Below are 5,767 nucleotides of genomic sequence, written 5' to 3' on the forward strand. Positions count from 1 at the left end.
GCCTGTCCCAAGTCAGGAGCCTGTAATTCAGTGATTGTCGTTTGTTTATGTATGTGCCTGTCCCAAGTCAGGAGCCTGTAATTCAGTGATTGTCGTTTGTTTATGTATGTGCCTGTCCCAAGTCAGGAGCCTGTAATTCAGTGATTGTCGTTTGTTTATGTATGTGCCTGTCCCAAGTCAGGAGCCTGTAATTCAGTGATTGTCGTTTGTTTATGTATGTGCCTGTCCCAAGTCAGGAGCCTGTAATTCAGTGATTGTCGTTACGTTTATGTATGTGCCTGTCCCAAGTCAGGAGCCTGTAATTCAGTGATTGTCGTTAGATTGTGTATGTGCCTGTCCCAAGTCAGGAGCCTGTAATTCAGTGATTGTCGTTTGTTTATGTATGTGCCTGTCCCAAGTCAGGAGCCTGTAATTCAGTGATTGTCGTTTGTTTATGTATGTGCCTGTCCCAAGTCAGGAGCCTGTAATTCAGTGATTGTCGTTTGTTTATGTATGTGCCTGTCCCAAGTCAGGAGCCTGTAATTCAGTGATTGTCGTTTGTTTATGTATGTGCCTGTCCCAAGTCAGGAGCCTGTAATTCAGTGATTGTCGTTTGTTTATGTATGTGCCTGTCCCAAGTCAGGAGCCTGTAATTCAGTGATTGTCGTTTGTTTATGTATGTGCCTGTCCCAAGTCAGGAGCCTGTAATTCAGTGATTGTCGTTTGTTTATGTATGTGCCTGTCCCAAGTCAGGAGCCTGTAATTCAGTGATTGTCGTTTGTTTATGTATGTGCCTGTCCCAAGTCAGGAGCCTGTAATTCAGTGATTGTCGTTTGTTTATGTATGTGCCTGTCCCAAGTCAGGAGCCTGTAATTCAGTGATTGTCGTTTGTTTATGTATGTGCCTGTCCCAAGTCAGGAGCCTGTAATTCAGTGATTGTCGTTTGTTTATGTATGTGCCTGTCCCAAGTCAGGAGCCTGTAATTCAGTGATTGTCGTTTGTTTATGTATGTGCCTGTCCCAAGTCAGGAGCCTGTAATTCAGTGATTGTCGTTTGTTTATGTATGTGCCTGTCCCAAGTCAGGAGCCTGTAATTCAGTGATTGTCGTTTGTTTATGTATGTGCCTGTCCCAAGTCAGGAGCCTGTAATTCAGTGATTGTCGTTTGTTTATGTATGTGCCTGTCCCAAGTCAGGAGCCTGTAATTCAGTGATTGTCGTTTGTTTATGTATGTGCCTGTCCCAAGTCAGGAGCCTGTAATTCAGTGATTGTCGTTTGTTTATGTATGTGCCTGTCCCAAGTCAGGAGCCTGTAATTCAGTGATTGTCGTTTGTTTATGTATGTGCCTGTCCCAAGTCAGGAGCCTGTAATTCAGTGATTGTCGTTTGTTTATGTATGTGCCTGTCCCAAGTCAGGAGCCTGTAATTCAGTGATTGTCGTTTGTTTATGTATGTGCCTGTCCCAAGTCAGGAGCCTGTAATTCAGTGATTGTCGTTTGTTTATGTATGTGCCTGTCCCAAGTCAGGAGCCTGTAATTCAGTGATTGTCGTTTGTTTATGTATGTGCCTGTCCCAAGTCAGGAGCCTGTAATTCAGTGATTGTCGTTTGTTTATGTATGTGCCTGTCCCAAGTCAGGAGCCTGTAATTCAGTGATTGTCGTTTGTTTATGTATGTGCCTGTCCCAAGTCAGGAGCCTGTAATTCAGTGATTGTCGTTTGTTTATGTATGTGCCTGTCCCAAGTCAGGAGCCTGTAATTCAGTGATTGTCGTTTGTTTATGTATGTGCCTGTCCCAAGTCAGGAGCCTGTAATTCAGTGATTGTCGTTTGTTTATGTATGTGCCTGTCCCAAGTCAGGAGCCTGTAATTCAGTGATTGTCGTTTGTTTATGTATGTGCCTGTCCCAAGTCAGGAGCCTGTAATTCAGTGATTGTCGTTTGTTTATGTATGTGCCTGTCCCAAGTCAGGAGCCTGTAATTCAGTGATTGTCGTTTGTTTATGTATGTGCCTGTCCCAAGTCAGGAGCCTGTAATTCAGTGATTGTCGTTTGTTTATGTATGTGCCTGTCCCAAGTCAGGAGCCTGTAATTCAGTGATTGTCGTTTGTTTATGTATGTGCCTGTCCCAAGTCAGGAGCCTGTAATTCAGTGATTGTCGTTTGTTTATGTATGTGCCTGTCCCAAGTCAGGAGCCTGTAATTCAGTGATTGTCGTTTGTTTATGTATGTGCCTGTCCCAAGTCAGGAGCCTGTAATTCAGTGATTGTCGTTTGTTTATGTATGTGCCTGTCCCAAGTCAGGAGCCTGTAATTCAGTGATTGTCGTTTGTTTATGTATGTGCCTGTCCCAAGTCAGGAGCCTGTAATTCAGTGATTGTCGTTTGTTTATGTATGTGCCTGTCCCAAGTCAGGAGCCTGTAATTCAGTGATTGTCGTTTGTTTATGTATGTGCCTGTCCCAAGTCAGGAGCCTGTAATTCAGTGATTGTCGTTTGTTTATGTATGTGCCTGTCCCAAGTCAGGAGCCTGTAATTCAGTGATTGTCGTTTGTTTATGTATGTGCCTGTCCCAAGTCAGGAGCCTGTAATTCAGTGATTGTCGTTTGTTTATGTATGTGCCTGTCCCAAGTCAGGAGCCTGTAATTCAGTGATTGTCGTTTGTTTATGTATGTGCCTGTCCCAAGTCAGGAGCCTGTAATTCAGTGATTGTCGTTTGTTTATGTATGTGCCTGTCCCAAGTCAGGAGCCTGTAATTCAGTGATTGTCGTTTGTTTATGTATGTGCCTGTCCCAAGTCAGGAGCCTGTAATTCAGTGATTGTCGTTTGTTTATGTATGTGCCTGTCCCAAGTCAGGAGCCTGTAATTCAGTGATTGTCGTTTGTTTATGTATGTGCCTGTCCCAAGTCAGGAGCCTGTAATTCAGTGATTGTCGTTTGTTTATGTATGTGCCTGTCCCAAGTCAGGAGCCTGTAATTCAGTGATTGTCGTTTGTTTATGTATGTGCCTGTCCCAAGTCAGGAGCCTGTAATTCAGTGATTGTCGTTTGTTTATGTATGTGCCTGTCCCAAGTCAGGAGCCTGTAATTCAGTGATTGTCGTTTGTTTATGTATGTGCCTGTCCCAAGTCAGGAGCCTGTAATTCAGTGATTGTCGTTTGTTTATGTATGTGCCTGTCCCAAGTCAGGAGCCTGTAATTCAGTGATTGTCGTTTGTTTATGTATGTGCCTGTCCCAAGTCAGGAGCCTGTAATTCAGTGATTGTCGTTTGTTTATGTATGTGCCTGTCCCAAGTCAGGAGCCTGTAATTCAGTGATTGTCGTTTGTTTATGTATGTGCCTGTCCCAAGTCAGGAGCCTGTAATTCAGTGATTGTCGTTTGTTTATGTATGTGCCTGTCCCAAGTCAGGAGCCTGTAATTCAGTGATTGTCGTTTGTTTATGTATGTGCCTGTCCCAAGTCAGGAGCCTGTAATTCAGTGATTGTCGTTTGTTTATGTATGTGCCTGTCCCAAGTCAGGAGCCTGTAATTCAGTGATTGTCGTTTGTTTATGTATGTGCCTGTCCCAAGTCAGGAGCCTGTAATTCAGTGATTGTCGTTTGTTTATGTATGTGCCTGTCCCAAGTCAGGAGCCTGTAATTCAGTGATTGTCGTTTGTTTATGTATGTGCCTGTCCCAAGTCAGGAGCCTGTAATTCAGTGATTGTCGTTACATTGTGTATGTGCCTGTCCCAAGTCAGGAGCCTGTAATTCAGTGATTGTCGTTACATTGTGTATGTGCCTGTCCCAAGTCAGGAGCCTGTAATTCAGTGATTGTCGTTACATTGTGTATGTGCCTGTCCCAAGTCAGGAGCCTGTAATTCAGTGATTGTCGTTACATTGTGTATGTGCCTGTCCCAAGTCAGGAGCCTGTAATTCAGTGATTGTCGTTTGTTTATGTATGTGCCTGTCCCAAGTCAGGAGCCTGTAATTCAGTGATTGTCGTTTGTTTATGTATGTGCCTGTCCCAAGTCAGGAGCCTGTAATTCAGTGATTGTCGTTTGTTTATGTATGTGCCTGTCCCAAGTCAGGAGCCTGTAATTCAGTGATTGTCGTTTGTTTATGTATGTGCCTGTCCCAAGTCAGGAGCCTGTAATTCAGTGATTGTCGTTTGTTTATGTATGTGCCTGTCCCAAGTCAGGAGCCTGTAATTCAGTGATTGTCGTTTGTTTATGTATGTGCCTGTCCCAAGTCAGGAGCCTGTAATTCAGTGATTGTCGTTACATTGTGTATGTGCCTGTCCCAAGTCAGGAGCCTGTAATTCAGTGATTGTCGTTACATTGTGTATGTGCCTGTCCCAAGTCAGGAGCCTGTAATTCAGTGATTGTCGTTACATTGTGTATGTGCCTGTCCCAAGTCAGGAGCCTGTAATTCAGTGATTGTCGTTACATTGTGTATGTGCCTGTCCCAAGTCAGGAGCCTGTAATTCAGTGATTGTCGTTTGTTTATGTATGTGCCTGTCCCAAGTCAGGAGCCTGTAATTCAGTGATTGTCGTTTGTTTATGTATGTGCCTGTCCCAAGTCAGGAGCCTGTAATTCAGTGATTGTCGTTTGTTTATGTATGTGCCTGTCCCAAGTCAGGAGCCTGTAATTCAGTGATTGTCGTTTGTTTATGTATGTGCCTGTCCCAAGTCAGGAGCCTGTAATTCAGTGATTGTCGTTTGTTTATGTTTGTGCCTGTCCCAAGTCAGGAGCCTGTAATTCAGTGATTGTCGTTTGTTTATGTATGTGCCTGTCCCAAGTCAGGAGCCTGTAATTCAGTGATTGTCGTTTGTTTATGTATGTGCCTGTCCCAAGTCAGGAGCCTGTAATTCAGTGATTGTCGTTTGTTTATGTATGTGCCTGTCCCAAGTCAGGAGCCTGTAATTCAGTGATTGTCGTTTGTTTATGTATGTGCCTGTCCCAAGTCAGGAGCCTGTAATTCAGTGATTGTCGTTTGTTTATGTATGTGCCTGTCCCAAGTCAGGAGCCTGTAATTCAGTGATTGTCGTTTGTTTATGTATGTGCCTGTCCCAAGTCAGGAGCCTGTAATTCAGTGATTGTCGTTTGTTTATGTATGTGCCTGTCCCAAGTCAGGAGCCTGTAATTCAGTGATTGTCGTTTGTTTATGTATGTGCCTGTCCCAAGTCAGGAGCCTGTAATTCAGTGATTGTCGTTTGTTTATGTATGTGCCTGTCCCAAGTCAGGAGCCTGTAATTCAGTGATTGTCGTTTGTTTATGTATGTGCCTGTCCCAAGTCAGGAGCCTGTAATTCAGTGATTGTCGTTTGTTTATGTATGTGCCTGTCCCAAGTCAGGAGCCTGTAATTCAGTGATTGTCGTTTGTTTATGCATGTGCCTGTCCCAAGTCAGGAGCCTGTAATTCAGTGATTGTCGTTTGTTTATGTATGTGCCTGTCCCAAGTCAGGAGCCTGTAATTCAGTGATTGTCGTTTGTTTATGTATGTGCCTGTCCCAAGTCAGGAGCCTGTAATTCAGTGATTGTCGTTTGTTTATGTATGTGCCTGTCCCAAGTCAGGAGCCTGTAATTCAGTGATTGTCGTTTGTTTATGTATGTGCCTGTCCCAAGTCAGAAGCCTGTAATTCAGTGATTGTCGTTTGTTTATGTATGTGCCTGTCCCAAGTCAGGAGCCTGTAATTCAGTGATTGTCGTTTGTTTATGTATGTGCCTGTCCCAAGTCAGGAGCCTGTAATTCAGTGATTGTCGTTTGTTTATGTATGTGCCTGTCCCAAGTCAGGAGCCTGTAATTCAGTGATTGTCGTTTGTT

The sequence above is a fragment of the Mytilus trossulus genome, chromosome 8 (assembly GCF_036588685.1).
Source record: "Mytilus trossulus isolate FHL-02 chromosome 8, PNRI_Mtr1.1.1.hap1, whole genome shotgun sequence".
Lineage (NCBI taxonomy): Eukaryota > Metazoa > Mollusca > Bivalvia > Mytilida > Mytilidae > Mytilus > Mytilus trossulus.